Source organism: Myotis yumanensis, unplaced genomic scaffold (genome assembly GCF_028538775.1).
Source record: "Myotis yumanensis isolate MYYU_CA2020_CCGP unplaced genomic scaffold, mMyoYum1.0.hap1 SCAF_3, whole genome shotgun sequence".
In the NCBI taxonomy this organism is placed as follows: Eukaryota; Metazoa; Chordata; class Mammalia; order Chiroptera; family Vespertilionidae; genus Myotis; species Myotis yumanensis.
The window spans coordinates 134570273-134588755 of NW_027223754.1; the positions used below are offsets into that span (position 1 = coordinate 134570273).

The 18483-nt window shown below is 33.5% G+C and overlaps 1 non-coding gene across 1 annotated transcript; it reads right to left on the reverse strand.

The window, feature by feature from the left end:
* Nucleotides 1-10939: 10939 nt before the first annotated feature.
* Nucleotides 10940-11046, reverse strand: LOC139007799 (U6 spliceosomal RNA). Its single transcript, XR_011470959.1, has one exon. It is a non-coding gene; the product is annotated as a U6 spliceosomal RNA (small nuclear RNA).
* Nucleotides 11047-18483: the final 7437 nt, after the last annotated feature.

Consider the following 18483-nt stretch of genomic DNA (forward strand, 5'->3'; position numbering starts at 1 on the left):
ATGATGGTTCCCTTTTTTCCACATCCTCACCAGTACTTATTGTTTGTTGATTTATTGATGGTGGACATTCTGGCAGGTGGAAGATATCTCATTGCAGTTTTAATTTGCATTTCTCTGATGATTAGTGACATTGAGCATTTTTTTTTCATATGTCTATTGGCCATCTGTTTGTTCTTTTTGGAGAAGTATCTATTCAGGTCTTTGCACATTTTTTAATTGGATTGCTATTTTTGGGGGGGTGTGGAGTTTTATAAGTTCCCTATATATTTTAGAAATGAACCCCGTGTGTGATATATCATTGGCAAATATGTGCTCCCATTCTGTGGGTTCCCTTTCATTTTCTTGATGGTTTCTTTTGCTTTGCATAAGCTATTTACTTTGATGAAAACTAGTATAAATGTGAAATCATAAAAAATTCAGATGCATATGTAAAATATTGTTATTATCTACTATGTGAGGAATCTAAACATTCATAATACATTTTTAAAAGCCCTTAGTATTGAAAATTTTAAAATACTGCATTATTAAGATTCAAGACTTAAGATAAAAAATTTAAACAAAAGTACATTATTTTAAAAAGAAAACCTGATCCATTATACAAAAAACAACTTATAATAAATGGATCATGGATTTAAATGTAAAATATAAAACTTTTGGAAAAAAATAGAATAAAATCTTTCAGGACTTAGAGCTAAGAGAAGAGGCTGTAGATGGTGCCAAAAACATGATTCATAAAAGGCAAAATTGATAAAATGGATCTCTTCAAGATTGAAAGCTTACTCTACAAAGACCCTTTCAAAGGATTAAAGGACAAATCACATATTAGGAGAAAATATTTTTAAATCATACCACTAACAAAAAAATAATTTATGCAAACAACTGTCACATTCAACAACTATAAAACAATGAACCCAATTAGAAAATAGGCATAAGACACAAAGTGACATTTTCCTGAAGAAGATAAATGATGAAAAATAAGTACATAAAAATATTTTTGGTATCATTATTGATTGGGGAAAGGTAACTTAGCCACAATAGCATATTCCTACACATCTATCAGAATGGCTAAAATTTAAAATGATGATAATATCAAATGCTTGCTATAAATTTGAAAAAATTGGATCATTCCTCTATAACAGGTGGGAAAAGAAATTTATACAGCTACTCTGGAAAATAATATAATAGTTTCTTATAAAAGTAAACACATGCTTACCAAGTCTCTTCATTTCCACTCTTGGGCATTTATCCCAGATCATGACAACTTATGCTAAAAACTTCAACTTGGGGATACCCATAGCTTTATTTATAATAGCCCCAAAATAGAAAGAACTGAAATATCTTGCAGCAGGTGAATGATTCAACAAATTGTGGTACAACATCAATTCTACTCAATAATATAAGATAACAAATTACTAACATACACAATTTAGATGGATCATAGTGAATTATGATGAGTGGAAAGAGTACAATCTCCAAAGATTATATAGTGTATAATTCCATTCATATAGCATTCTCATAATTACAGGGAAGGAGATACCTGTGTATATAAAATGATGGTTTGAAGGGTCCTTTTGACAGGACTATTCTGTTTCTTGACTGTGATGATAGATAAAAGAAGCAACACAGAATAAAATGCATGCAACTCACATACACATGAGTGCATATAAAACTAGTGAAATTTGAATAAGTTTGGAAGATTATATCAATGTCAATTTTTTGCTTTTCATATTGTTGTACAGGATATCTCCATTAGGGAAACTGGGTGCAGGGTATATGGAACCTCTTTGTATTATTTATTATAACTGCATGTGAATCTGCAATTATCTCAAACTAATGTTTCTAAAGACATGTAAGTGAAACACTGCATAGCATCAGATTTCATATAAAACTAGAGGCCTGGTGCAAGAAATTCATGCATGGGTAGGATCCTTAGGCCTGGCCGGTGATCAGGGCCGATCAGGGCCTTCCGGCTACCAGCCAGGGCCTCCCTTCCTTGACTGCCAGCTGCCAGCTGAGGCCTTCCTTGTTCCATGCCACCCCCTTGTGGTCAGTGCACATCATAGCAAGTAATCAAACTCCCAGTCTCTCAGTTGAACTCCCAAGGGGACACTTTGCATATTAGCTATATATATATATATATATATATAGACTAGAGGTCTGAGGCACAAAATTCCTTGCACTGGTACAGTCCCTAGGCCTGGCCTGTGATCAGGGCCATCTTCCCCAACTGCTGGCAGCCAGCCCCACTCCCACCCCCAGCCCTACCCACCCCCGGTTCCCCTTTTGCCATTGGATGATCTGAGCCTGCTGGCTGGGTGAAGGGACTGAGAGGTGGTCAGTGCGCCTCATAGTGACTGGTTGAGTGGTTGTTCTGGTCATTCTGCCATTTGGTTAATTTTCATATTACTCTTTCATATATATAGATGTGCTCCAATCCTTCCACTTCCTTAGTTTTCTATTATCTTGGCCTCCTGAGCATTCCCATCTCTGTGAATATTGGTGACGGGGCTCTCCTTGTATTCTGCCATGGGGAGTGCCTGTCTGGAGCTGAGGCCACATGATGAGGAAGGGACATAATCTGGTGCTTGACTTTTGGTGACCAGTTTGTCTCTCTGCCTGGATGTGCCACAGGACCCCAAAAGTGTAACTTTTCTGCCCTGGGTGGTTTGGCTCAGGGACTAGTAGAGCATCAGCCTGTGGACTCAAGGGCACATGCCTGGTTGCGGGGCTCGATCCCCAGGAGGGGGCGTGCAGAAGGCAGCCAACCAATGATTCTCTCTCATCATTGATGTTCTATCTCTCTCTTCCTCTCCCTTCCTCTATGAAATCAATAAAAATATATATAAGATTTTAAAAAAGAGTGACTTCTCATAGCTTTCATTTGCGCTTCCACACCATGGGTGCCTCCTCTGAGACATGGAGTCCAAAGGGAAGGAGAAAGGTATGAATTCCTCATGTGTAAATGAAGCTTCACATTTTGAACTGCTAGCCTGAATCAGTGATATAATTTTGTAGTTTCAGGAGCCTTTGGTGGCTGGGGTTGGAGTGGTGGTGGGGCAGGGTTTTATATTTCTATAGAGGCACAGTGTATGGGTGGGGGCCTGTGGGTCTGCCCTAATGGAGGCCCCTGATCGGGGTCGGGTTTCCCACTGGGGAGTGGGGCTGGCTGGGGTGAGGAGCCACGGTCATTCTGATCATTCTGGTCATTCTGGTTGTTCTGCTGTTTCAGTCACTGGGCTTTTAATATATAGGATAGGATAGGATAGGATAGGATAGGGAAGGGAAGTATGCTGCATTGATTATGTTTTTATGCTGTTTCCTATTGTTGTCCTCTCTTGTCACATTATACTCTTCAGATATCATCTTACTCATAACTCAAGGTGGATTACACTCACTCTTTCGTAAAATTTAAAGATTAGAAAAGTCAGACATATTAAATTCTTCATTATATACTAAGCAAAAGTGATTGAATGTACAGAGAAAAATATATTTTTTTATTTTTGTTTTAAAGAGAGGAAGGGAAAGGGAGAGAGAGAGAGAGAAACTGATGAGAGAGAAATATCAATGCCCATCAGCTGTCTCCTGCATGCCCCCACCAGGGATCCAGTCTGCAACCCGAGGATATGTCTTGACCAGGAATTGAACTTGTGACCTCCGAGTGCATGGGTCAAGGCTCAACCACAGAGCCACACTGGGTGGGAAAGAAAATATATTAATTGAACTTTAGGAGACAAGGCTTAATGAACTTATAGCCAATTCTACTAGGTTTATTAAAAAAAAAAAAACAAAAAAAACAACGAAACCTGAATATTATAGAGAGCCCTAGTCTCCTTTTTAATATTTTCTAAAAATCATCCCAAGGTTTTAAATGAAAAGCTTTATATAATGTAACCATTTATATCTAACCTCCTTTTCCTGTTATTTGTCATCAGCTAGATATTTTCTATTCCATAGATCTACATCACTGCTACTAACTAAATAGTGCTGTAAGTGGGCATTGCAGTGATATTATGTCCTGTAAAAAGGTTAAACTACAAGCAATAAATAAAACAAATAGTCTCATCAACCATGCTGGAATGGTTTTAATATACCCAAAATAGTCTTTATGATTTTTTTCATTGCACTGTCATAAACCGTAATACAAAATTTTCTAGAACTATGATACAGTCATGCTCCCAAAACTCAAGGTTCTTTTAAGGCAGAACAAATCCAAGGTATGGCTTAAAAAATAAAATCGGATTCTTTATTAATTGTACTTGTTATAAAAATGACAAAATTTTTATGTCATAGGCTCCATTAATATCGCCTTATGTGTCTTAAAGATGATCATAGAGATAAAATTTATATTTGTGCTTTCAAAAGTAATATGAGTCAGTTTTCTCTCTTTTACAAAGATAACTCATGTTTAATGTTTAGTTTTATATTCATGGCCAGAGATTTAGAATACTTCAGGAAACACCATTCAATTTGGTATTATGGCATACTCTGGGGTTCAGGCTTAAAGTCAGAATTTTAAGTAGAAGATATGAGATATATATATATATATATATGATATTATAATTAGGATTTGTATCTGTCAATGTATTTGCTCATATCATCATTTTAACTCAAAAAGTGTTATCTCACTTTATAATCATTTATGTCTGATCTACATCTTAGTCTCTTATGCTATTTAATATTTTAATCAGATTGGCATTGATATTGCTAAGATATAAGGTGAAGTAAGGATATAAATGTTATTTGTTTGGTTTTCATATTAATGAATTACAGTTTGAAGTATTTTCTCTAAAACCTAAAGGCCACTGCAATACCATGGCACAGCACCTTTTCTTCAGAAGGTAGCTGACATGTATAAGTTCTGTGGATTTTCTACACAAAGGTTCCTAGAGGTATAATGATTCTCCCCCTCCCCTTCCCCCTCTCCCCTGCCTCTGCCCTTCCCTCTCCCTCTCCTTCTCCCCCTCCCTCTGCCTTTACCTAACCCTCTTCCTTTTCCCCTTGTAGATTATTCCAATGATCTACCTGACATATCACAGTCACTCTGTTCTATAAGAAAGTTCAATACCTACTAAGTAATTAAACATGTGTTTTTTTAATTTTGTCTTTTGTAAATTTTCAATTTAGGGAAGAGTTGCAAGGAAAGTTCAGATAGTCCCCACATACCATTCATCCAGCTTCTCCTAATGTTAACTTTTCACATAACATCCTGTATTTATCAAACTAAGAGAGTAATGGTGGCGCAATAGTTCTGACTAAACTATAAAATTTATTTGTCTTTCACCAGTTTTTTCTCTGGTTCTTTTTCTGTTTTAATATCCAAACCAGAATTCCACATTGCACTGTTCATAATGACACTGTGTCCTCCAACCTGTGACAGTTTTTTGTCTTTCTTTGTCTTTCATGATCTTTCCTTTTCTGTGTGTGTGTGTGTGTGTGTGTGTGTGTGTGTTTTATATTTTACTTTTATTGTAGCTAGGGATTTTAACTTCTCTACTCATATTGCAATCTGTAAATAGATATAAACTAAATTCCTCGCAGTATGAGAACTAAGAAATAAATTTAAAATCCATACATTTTCATAACTTTTAATTAATATCATGCTTTTTTATTTTAATCATTGTTAGCATATAAGTAGCTTCCACCGCCCCCCCCCTTTTTTTCCCTCTCCATTTCCTTCTACTCAGTTTCAGTTGCTTTAACTAGCTTAGGTTTCCTGTATGTTTTTACAATATTATATGCTTGGTGTTTTTATTATATGTAGCTTCAAACACTTCTGAAAGCAGGTAAATTGTAAATACACAATTAATATGGAAAATGTCCAATGATGAAAAATTAGTGAATAAGAAGTTGAAAAGGGTTAAAAGAAATAAAGGGTACCCTTTATTTCTACACCTCCCCCCCAAAAAAAGCTAGGTAGTTGTGTTGCTGTGCAAGCAGCTCTAGTTTATGAGTTTACATAAAAGTATACCATATTCACAAGAAGCAAGTAGATGGTTTTCATTTTCCCTAAACTCATTTTTCTATATAGCATATTGACTGTAACCATAAAGTATATTTCTTTCTTATCCAGAAAGTGTAAATATAAACGTTATCTAATCTGCCTTATTAAAGGTATTTTTATCAAACTATAAAACAAAATTCTATATATTTTAATATATATTTACAAATGCAAATTTCTTAAGTCATTTTTATTTCTGTCTTTTATTTAATATTAAAATATAGACAGTAGATTGTAAGGAAATAATAAAACATACATAAGCACAGTTTTAATATTCAAAGTATTACAAAGTAAATTTTAAATAGCAGTGAATGATATGTCAAAAAAGTAAATTAATATTAGACATTTGGATTTATGGTCATAGAGGAGAAAATACTAACAATGTGGACTGCTAGATGGTATTAAATAAAATGTTTAAACAATTCTTAAACCTCTTTATGATTTAAAATTAAAGCTATGCATATATTCTTTCTGATTGATGTTTCTGATTTCTTGGGATATATTTCTAGAAGTAGGATTACTGGGTCAAATGGGAGTTCCATTTTTAAGTTTTTGAGGAAACTCCATATTGTTTTCCACAGAAGCTGCCCCTATGTTCATAGCAGCACAATTTACAATAGCTACTAGTAAGATTTGGAAACAGCCTAAGTGCCCATCAGCATATGAGTGGATTAAAAAACTGTGGTACATCTACACAAATGGAATACTACATAGCTGTAAGAAAAAAAGAATTCTTACCATTTGCAATAGCATAGGTGGACCTGGAGAGCATTATGCTAAGCAAAATAAGCCAGTAAGAGAAAGATAAATATCATATGATCTCACTCATTTGTAAAATCTAATGAACAACATAAACTGATGAACAAAAATAAGTCCAGAGACATAGAAGCATAGAACAGACCATCAAACCTCAGAGGGCAGGAGAGGTTCGGCAGGGGGAGGGGGAAGGGGTTAGAAATCAACCAAAGAACTTGTATGCATATAAGCACAACCAAAGGACACAGACGATAGGGGGGTGAAGGCCTGGCCTGGGCTGGGCGAGGTCAAGGGAGAAAAAGGGGGCATATGTAATACTTTCAACAATAAAGAATTAAAAAAATTAAAGCTGTGTTTGCTATATGTGTAATCTTTGAAAGAATTTGTAAACTTCCTGCCCCCAGAATTAAAGGATTAAGAACACTTAAAAATTATTTCTTAAAATATAAAAATAAAAGTGAAGAATACTAATGAGATAAATCAGAAACTGACACAGATTCTTGCAACTCACCTACATTGTCTTTTCTGAATTATAAATATAATAGTCTATCACTTTATCTTTAATAAAGAAACATTACATTTTTAAAAGTATGTAAAATATCAAATCAGTTTTCTACTTTTAATACTTATATGCCAGATGTAAAAACAAATGCAGTGCTTGAAAGTACTATTATATATTTCTATATGCCTACATATCTATATGTGTGTATCTATATCCTTGCCTACTAGTATATCTATATCTATATCAATACTTATATCTATATCTATGGAGAGAGAAGGTGAGATTAATTTATTTCAAGGAATTAGCTCACACAATTATCTGACAAGTGGCAGGATAGAGACCCAGAGAAGAGTTGATGCTACAGTAGGAGTCAAAAAGCAGCTGGCCAGCAGCTAGCAGCATTCCTTCCTCCCTGGGAAACTGCAAGTTTTCTACTAAGGCCTTCAGCTGATTGGATGAGGTCCACCCCTATTATGGAGGGCAATCAGCTTTATTAAAAGTCTACTATTAAAGTGTTAATCTCATCTAAAAATACTTTAACAGCAATATCTAGGTGTTTGATCAAATATGTGGGTATTGTGGCCTAGTGAAGTTAAGACAAAATTAACCATCACAAAACATCAACCTCAAATTGTTCTCTTTCATTGCCTAAACTAGAAAATCTCTTCTTTTTTTCTTTTCCCATTAATTCATCCTTTCCTTTCTCCATCTTTTCCCTTTACCCATAATATCCAAGAAATTAGCAAGTCCCCACAATGTCAACTCTTCCAAAATGATAACCAGAAACACATTTTTATTAAACCAAAGTGAATTTATTAGGTTTACTAATAAATTTCATTAGCTACTTACTAATTAACTACAGCAAGAGAGAACTCCACCTTGAAAAATCTCAACAGTGTCTCAGAAGAGGCAAGTTAGGGAAAGGTATTTAGATATTCTGTAGTCTGGGTCCAAATGGTGTTAGGTGAGTTTTTCAAGATGAGGAATTGGCTGGAATTTGGCAAAATTCATGATGTAATACTTTAGAGATTGGTGGACTCAATATAGGAAACTTTTGAGTTTTAAAAAACAAATTGGTGTCTGTGAAGCAGGATGTTTGCCCAGGGGAGCCAGATGCTATCCTAATGAGAGGGCTGTTTGCCCAGATGAGCAAACTGCTAATACATTTATTTGCAAGGACTTTGCAAACAGTGAAAGTTATTATTGGTCTACAGCATTACCTTCCTAGTAAAGAATTTCCTGGAATAAATGGTTAAGTCATGTTGATACAATGGGTCTTGGTTCTCAGTTTATTCCTGTCCTCTTTGCATTCGCTTTCTTTTCAGCCCTTCAGACATTATCTGCGTTACTTCTTTCTCTCCCCTGGATGCTTAAAAATGTTTATGTTTATGTATAGTCTTCTAACCTCCCATTCAAACATACTTTCACAATGTTTTCTCTAATTTGTTAGAATACAATCTAAATTACAAATCTTCTACTGCAGTTCTCATAGTAAAAATCCTTTCATGTTTCTGGTTTCAAAGTCACAAAATAGCATAAAAGTCCAAGCTTATTGCTTCACCTTGGTTTATTTCTTCAATGTCTTTCCTAGCTAAACATGTACATATAATCGTTGTCCTAAACATAACAAATTTAGAATATTCTGAATCTCTCCTTGATAATTTCAGGCAGATTTGATTTTGGGATCCCCCTAGATTTCCCTGAAATAATGCCTTCTTTTTTCACCTCAATCACTGCTAATTCCTCAAAATCTAGTGTAAGCATCTCACTTCTTCTGAAGCATTTTCAATAAACACTATCAGAGTTGATCAACCCACTGTCCTACATTGCATCTAGACTCCAGCTCTTACATGCTATTATTTATGTCAAAGGGTAGGCACAAAATATTTGTTGAATAAGATTTCATTGGGATAATTATTAAAAAAGGACTTAATTTAATAGAATCAATAACTTTTCTTTTAGGAAGTCTCTATAAAACATTTATCAGTAACAAAATAGTGTAGATATCTGTGATCATATGCTAGGATCTAAAGTGATAAAATCTATTCATGACATTCACTTCTCAAGGTCTATAATTTTATGATGTCATAATTCAGATTTCCATTTCATATTGGAAAATAAAATAGAAAACAGGTGTTTCAATATGTTGCACAACACAGTATTCTTCCCAAAAGAAAAATCTCCCTAGGTGTAAAAGAGGTTTAGTCTGTTCTTTCAAGAAATAAAAGCTAAATTCTGAAGCATACTCATAAAGTTTTATATAAACTTCAAATATTTTTATTAGTTATAGTGTTAGATTCCTAATTGCATGTTCACATAATCTAAAAATATAAATTACATTCATACACAATTGTTCAATCTATATCATGTAGCATTTACTACATTTCAGAGCTGTGACTCTGTGGTTTGCAAAATTTGTCTATTAAGAAAACTCCTAAAAAGTTTTTACAGAAGTAATCCTTGGATACATTTATTTATTGGGGTATATGTGTGTGTGTGTGTGTGTGTGTGTGTGTGTGTGTGTGTGTGACTGTGCCTATATGTGTATGTGTATTGATGTTGGATGTAGGCTAACAAATAAAGTTAGAAACATGCAAAAGATGACACACCCCAGTTATTTACCAGGCATCAGAGAACTGAATTCATTTAAAGAAAAGAAAAGGCAGAGTCTAAAAAGATTAGTTGTAAGGTTTTCTAGCAATTCAGTCCTGCTTTCATTGGGATCTCCATGAGAGTAATGACAGTAAGATGGGGAAAGAAGTAATGCATTTTACTCCTCGGAGATTGCAAGAGAAGGATGTGTTAACTATGAATTTCAGTTTTTGATTTGTAATACTGTCATAATATCTTCAGCATTCACCAAAATAAAAATTTAACTTTGAGGGAAAATGATAACTTTTTTTAGATAATATGAATCTGAAATGGCAAGCATTCTGCATTAGAGATTTTCTATTATCAGAAGTGAAAATAAGATTTAAGGTTAACTAGTAAAAGTAGCACATTCAGAAATTATTGCTATAAATGGAAAGTTTTACAAAATGGTAGATTATTTCTCACAGGAAGTAGAACAGACCAGGGCTTTGGTCTTACAAGATAAAATGTCCAGGACTGGAATCAAGATGAAGAGTAATTACTGAAGAAATAAAGAAGCATTCAGGTGGGCGAAGAAACAGAATAGTGAATTGAAATATTAATATATTAATATTTAGGAATTATGACAAACTCAGTTCAGAATTGTGTGAATTAAGGAATATGTGTAAGTTTTTATAGCACTTAACACTTCTATCTCATATTTCTATGAGATGAGACCTTGAAAAATGATTCACATTAGGAAACACAGGATAAAGATAAATCACTAAGCTTTTATAAATCATGCCATTTCGCATTATTCCACAAAAGCAGAAACTAAATTCAAAGCCAACTAGATGGAAAATGTTACAGAAGGGTAAAAGTGTTAATGTGTAATGATGAAAATAGTCAATTCTGATTCGTATTATCTCAGGAACATAGTGAATTTCTACACTATCGAAGCCAATGTTTTCTGGCTGAACTATTTTACTAAAAAACATGATATTCATACTTGTATATTGAAATAAAATGGTTATTTAAAATGTGATAGAGTGGAAGAAAAACTCATGAACTTTCTTCTCTAAGTCTGACCAAATTATTATTATAATTATTATTTTAATATGGAACTCTTCAGGAGTTTGCCTGTCATTCTTGTTCAGGGGCCATGTTGCTATTCTCTGTATCATTCCAATTTTAGTATATGTGCTGCCGAAGCGAGCACTGACCAAATTATTGACAAGCAATCAGAAATTGTTGGTCTAAAAACAATTGGTCAATAAAAGAGAAAGTGATCTGAAAACCAAAGAAGTATAAAATTGACAAAGTTGATAACTGCTACACAAAAATTCTGCTCTAAAAAGTTAGTTAATTCCATAACTATATTAACTATCATTTATTGAGCACTTACTGTATATAAGACACTTTGCTAGGCACAGCATTTCTTACAGTGACATTTAATTCACAGACTCTGTCACCAAGACATTTATAGTCATGTAGAAAAATAAGTCAAAAACATTTATAAATGTCAAATTTTAAAGGAAGCTTAGTGAGTGAACATCTATTAAAATTATTTTTGGAGTCTCAAAAATATGAAATAGATCCTTAATTGATAGCATAATTGGGCTTATTTTTTATATGTTCTACTTCTCATTAAGAGCTTTTGAAAATAAATTATGAAATAATGATATTAATAATACTAAAAATAGCAATATAATATCTATTCCACGATGACACATGCTTAATTCCTAAGGCAGTAATAGAAAAAATAGTGTTATTAATTTTGGAAAGGAAAGCATAATGAAAAACAACAACTTCAGTGCACTGATGAAGATATTGTTTTGGGTCATCGTTGAATTGGCTAAAATGTAAAATTGTACCTTTCAAATTTATTACTGTTTGTTGTTAAATTTTGAATAAAGCTTATATGAAAAATTAAATCAACACATAAAGTGAAATTGAAGATAAAGGGTCTATCATTAAGTCAGTTCCACCTTTCACCATGAATACAAAGATTTTTATGCAGACAGAAGTTTCATACAATAGTATCTGAAACAGTCTTTCATACACAAAAGCCAACATTGTCATTCATGATGTTCCTATTGTCCCAAAAAATTAGATAGTAAGCTTTGCCACATGCCTTATGTCTCCTTATACTTGCTATATACCAAACACTATTTGGTATTTAAGGAGCTTTTTTATGATGAATGAAATGTGTTTATCAATTCTCATTCATTTTAATGAAGTAGATTCCATTTCTGGTAGGTTTTTGCAAAGCTCACAATCTTCTTAGGCATCTGGAGAGAGTGACTCGTGGAGAAATTGAAAAATATGATAGAAGTATTACCAAACATTCTGTCTCACTGGGGTCAGAACTTGTTTCTAATCTGCACAGTACATACCAAACAGATGGAGTGTGAAAACAAATCTTTTCTGTGGGTGGCCTTATCTTTTCAGCCATAACAATCCATACATACCAACCAAAAATATGTATCCAATAAATCCTCTGAAAATAAAATTCCAGGATTTTTTTCAAAATATTTGTCTAATTTCTTTCTAGTATTCAATCCCTTTTCAAAATAATCTAATTTCTGAAAGTTAATTATTGTTTTAAAAAAGAAATGATTGTGCCAACAATTCAGCGTTATTTATATTATTGAATGCACTTTCATCTAAGGGTCCAACAATAGGGGAATAATTAAGAAATTTATAATTAATTAAATTGATAAACTCTTACTCAGGCAACTGTCAGAATTAGGATCATGTAGAAAAATGGAAAAGTGTTTACCATGCAACATTTGGTAAGGAGAAGTAAATATACGTCTCTATGTATATTGTGATTATAACTGAAAAATACGCATGGAATTACAGGAAGGCTAGTATTGAGTATAAAGAAAACATGCTTCGTTGCTAGGTTCAGCATAATCTTCTTTAGAAACCTAGTTTATGTTGCCGTAATTCTCTCTGTACTATAATCAAAACTTGAGCTAAATCACTTTTTGTTGTTTTAGAAAGTACTCGTCTTTTGCCTCAACTCCTTTGTTCTTTTTCTGGTCTCATCTGCTGTACCACAGTGAGCTGACCTCAGTCAAGTGAATAACACGTGAGAGGATTGTATAAGTCTGTTAACACTGTCTACCAACTGAACGTTTTGATTACTGAGTTGTCTTTTTTCAAGAGCTCTAGTTTATCAAAATGTTTTGCAAAGACTACTTGTCACAAACAATTAAAATATTTAGTGCCTCAGGAAATTTCATTGTAATTTGCAAAAGGCAGTTACAAGAAAGAACAGATCTCATATGAATTTTTTATTATAAGACTGATAAATGTCCGTAAAAATATCATCTCCTATGTAGTTGCTCTTCTTATGGCCTTCAGGTATAGCAATTCAGTAATTTATTTAGTGAATGATGTTTGCGAAATTCTGTGATACACATTAAAAGGAATATGAAATAATATCAAGATTTTGTATTAATTTAATTTTGTTTAGCATTAGTAAATCAATCCAGCCCAGTCGGTGTGGTTCAGTGGTTGAGCGTCCACCCATGCATCAAGAGGTCTGCGGTTCTGTTCCTGGTCAGGGCACATGCCAGGAGTGTAGGCTGGATCCCCGGCAGGGGTGGGGGGGGGGGGGGCGAGGAGGGGGCGCGGGGGGCGTGCAGAAGGCAGGCAATCGATGTTTACCTCTCATGGATGTTTCTATCTCTCTCCCTTTGCCTACCTCTTTCTCTCAAATCAATAAAAAATATTTTAAAAATCCACCCACATTTTCTTTTTCAAGCAATTTTTTTTCAAATATGTGAAGAAAATGTTACCTAGATGCTTATTTATCTCACATAAATGGACTGGCATGTAATTAAACTAAGATTAGAATACATATCAGTCCTTTCATTCTAGCATGTTCATGCTTCCTCCCCTCACCCGCCCCCCACCCCACCCAAATATACAGAAACTGTGGTTGTCCCATGACCTTTGCCCACTGGTGTTAGTCTCATGAATCCCATGATATGTTATGTTATATGGCTAAAGAGATGAGATATAATTTAAATTAATAATCTATTAATCATAAAACAAGGAGACTGTGGATTACCAATGGTCCTACTATAATCACATGATACCCTTAAAGGTAGAGATCTTTCCCTGGCCAGCAGCAGAAGGAACTGAGAGATTAAAAGCATGAGAAGGACTAGATCTGTTGTTGCTCATTTGAAGGTAAAGAGGACCACTTGTAAATCATGAGAAGGAAATGAATTGTGTCAACAATAAGTGAGTTTGGAGGTGGACTTACAAACCTAGATGAAAACTGCATTTCTCCCTGACACGTGGATTTTAGGCTGGTGAGACCCTGAACAGAGAATCCAGTCAAGCTTCTTCAAACTTCCAACCCACAGTGGTGTGAGACAGTAAATGGGTGTAGTTTAAAACTATCACATTTTTGATACATTTTTGTAATGACATCAATAGGAGCTAATACTGTACCTGTCCTCTTGTGCTTTCCTGGGTAAAATCGGAAGACAGATAAATGTATACAGTTTAATTGAATGAATTTCTAACTTCTTTTTCTCTGTGCTTCTCTATGCATCTTCCTCTTGTTTTCCTCTCTTCCTGAAGCCATCCAAAGAAACTAGCTATCTTATAGCCACCTAATAAAGACAGTTCTTTGAAGATAAATGCACATGTAGAAGATCAACCCATCAAAATCCTTTTTTCTTTGGCTGACACTAAAGAGAAAAGTAGGAAGGATTTCTGTTTCAAATTTGGATACATGAAGAAACAGCTCAAAAGTAATGAATTTTAAATGGTAACATTTTCATCATTCTGATAGATGAAAATACAGGGAGCCCCCCAAAATGTATACACACTCTGAATGATTATAAAGTCAAGGTTTATTAACATATAGTTCATTTTCAAAATTTAAAGAATCTACAGAAATGAATAACTTTTTGTTGTTGTTGTTAATGCCTGTTTTCAGATTGGTTTTTGGTCCAGGCATTGCTGATAAAGCGAAGTCATGGAATTGCAAACATCAAGAATCATTTGTCAGCCCTAAACATAATACTTGGATCATTAAAAACAATACATCAATTCATGTAGGACCTTCTTCCAGAGTTCAAAGTATTATGTTTAGGGCTAAAACCATAGCAATATTGTTAGTCATGTTGAGATGAGAGTAAGTGTCAATTTGATACATATTTACAGCTCTCTTCTCGGCCAGGCCTTGATCATTCATCCAATCATGATACCTGAGGACTGAATGGTTGTTTTCTGTGTTTCTGCCCATAGTGTTTTTATTCTGAATGTTCCCCAGAAGCTGGGGTTTAACAAAAAAAGTGTAGTGGTACTTAGGATAAATTTTCATTGTTCAAAGATTCATCTGGCTTCACCCATTATTTCAAATCAGTTAAACCTGAAAAGGAGTGAAAATTAAGTGAGTTATCAGCTGCTAAAGTGTATTTACATTTTTGGAGGGCACCCTATATAACAGTGAGTCATCCCCAATGTGCCTTAAAATGCCCATGGACTTGCAAAATCAGGAGCATCTTGAAACGTGTTAGAAATACGGAATCCCAGTCTCCATCCCAGAACTATAAAATCAGAATCTACATTTGAACAAGATCACCAGGTCATGCATAATAAAGTTTGAGAATCTCTGCCTTAAAATGTAGTAAATGGATGAATATTCCTTCAAAATTTAGGAGACTTCCCCTGCTAATAGCATCCTCTCAAGGAAGCAAGGCTATGCAGAGAATTAGGAGATACCCTCAGGTTCAATTTCAGACTTATTGTTTACATATTGTGCATTTATTTTGTTCTAGAGGTTGTTTTACAGGTTTATATTAATTATGCCAATTAAATTTCATGACTAATATGAGGTAATATTATTATCCATATTTAACCTAGAAATAAACTAAATTTTGAAGTAAGAGATCAATTGCTTTGTCTGTGTCCACTTGGAATAAGGCAGGCTGATATCTTAGCACTCAGATAAGTGACCTTAGCCCCTACAACATGGCATGTTTTATTAAGCTTTCAAGTAAATTCTAAATTGTCAAACTATCAAATGTATCAAAAGCTAAAGTTTCATTTTCCAATTTCTACCCTATACCATCTGAAAATCCAAACAAAAACAAAATTGTAAATAGTCCAAAATCCTTTACATATTGTTTTTGTATGAATGGTTACAACAAACAAACAAACAAAAGATTTTGTGGTTTCATGTAAATGACCCTGCTGTCCTGGTTTAAATAAACTCTTTAGATAAACACTTTGATCTGAAGAAAAGGGAAAAATATAGTCCATGAAATAATTTAAATATATTAATTGAGTCACATATTACATTAATAATTTTTTGTTATACATAAGATGATTGATATTTTTATTAAGCACTTATGCACCAGATTTTTAACAAACTTCATAGACATTAAATTGCTCAATTATTTCTGCACACTTGTGAATTGTTAGCTATGATTGTCCCCATTTTACTGATAAGCAAATTGAGATTTAGAATTTTTATTTATTTTTTTATCTTCCAAAGAGGACATTTTAATGCCAGAATTTCAATTCATGCTTGTCTGCCAATGAAAATTATTCATGGAGCAATCTATCTTTCAATATTTGACTTCACAATGATTTTAATCAAGTAGAGGCCATGGCTCTTAAAATCGCAGTTGTAGAATGAAGAAAGTCTTTTGGGAATTAAAAAAGTAATGCTTAATTTTATCAAATTAAAGCACAATCCTTAAAAAATGAACAGAGCAAAAAATGGAAGGAAAAATAAAAATATAAAAAGAAATTAATAATCCTAAATTCATAGGTTAATTATGAGAAAAAAAACTTAATGCATGCAACACATTTAGAATAGGACCTGGAACATAAGCCTTTAGTACATACTTTACCTTTGTTGATGTTGTTGTTAATACTACCAATGTGCCATCCTCAGTGTATCTACTATACCAATCTCATTACTGATGATATTACATCAACCCTCCCTGTTATATAGTAAATGTTCTAAATTAGATAATTTCCTTCTCCTCTACTTAAATAAAAATTTGAATAGATATAAATAATAATATCAGCATGTGTTTAAATAACAAAATAATTAATATGGTATCTAAATGTATCCCTGACTATTTACATCCTTTTAATCTTTAAGTAAATTCTTATTTGTTATATATGTGATTTTTAGGCAAATAACAATTACAAAATATAAATGATATTCTTAATATAATGCCGGTGATTATTCCCTGCATCAATAAAATAAATTAGTTTTTATAAGACATATTTCCAAAAATTAAAATTAAAATTAATAAATATAATATGCATTTAAAACTCAAAGATACTGATAATGCCCTCTATCTTGAGCATTTAATTCTTTTTATTGAAAGGAAAATCCCAAAATGTAATTTAATAATGATGATCATTTTAGGTTAATGTGAGTTTCTGAATGATTTATTTAGTTTGGTGTTTGAAGGCAGCAAAGAAAGAGTTAAAGAAAAGTTATAGTGGGTTGAAATACAACAGCTTTGTGGAAAAATGCATATTTACATGACGGAATGTAATATGTTTTCATGTAGACCCTACACAAGTAAAATCTCCCCGAGGGTACATTGCTAACCTTCCTTTACACACTAATACTTGGAGACAGCTCTCTTTTCCTTATTGTTTTAAATTACCAAAAAGGATCTTAAAGGGTTTTATTGCCTTAGCTCTCTGGATAGGACAGACATTTATTGTGTCAGTTAATGTTTACATAGGCATTTAAATTTTTTAAATGAATACGTTTAATGACAGATATTAATAATACCATTGGCAACATGAAAATTTTGAGTGTCATATGAAAAACTGAAATTTGAAAAAATAAAAAATTTTGACAGGGCTTATATGTGAGTACATATGAAACTATCATTTCATGCTCACAGATAACTGAGTTTGGATAAAGGGGGAATTTGAACATGCAGGCATTTCTATGGTTCCAGCAAATGATCCAGAAATAGTTATTATTTTTTATTTTTTTAAATATGTTTTTATTGATTTCAGAGAGAGGAAGAGAAAGTTGGAGATATCAATAATGAGAGAGATTCCTGGATTGGCTGCCTACTACAAGCTCCCTACTGGAGATACAGCCTGAAACAGAGGCATGTGCCCTGACTGGGAATCGAATCGTGGCCTCCTGGTTCATGGGTCATCACCCAACCATTGAGCAACACCAGCCGGGCTAGAAATAGTCACTTTAAATATAAGTTTTTAACAACTAAAATCCCTGAAAACAAAGCAAAACATTTTATTAATTAATATTTCCAAAGTATTAGAGAAATAAAAATGCACTTAAATAACAAAATGCCAATAAAAGTCATCAGCTTCTTAAAGGCATTTAATCAGGCCTTCCAAAAAGAATATCCCAGTTGACCAATTATGTGTCCATTATATGTTCAATACTATACTAAATATTATAAGCCATTCCTTCCATAAAAATTATATAAGATGAATGGAGAGAAGAATGAGTGAAAGTGAGAGATGCTTGAGCTGACAGAAGTGAGGAATTTGGCACCTAACTCTTAACAAAATTATGTAGCTTTGTATGCAATTCCTCCCAAATTTCTTCCATACATAGATCAATACCTCAGATACCTTAGGGGTCAATACAATGCAATGTGAATACCAC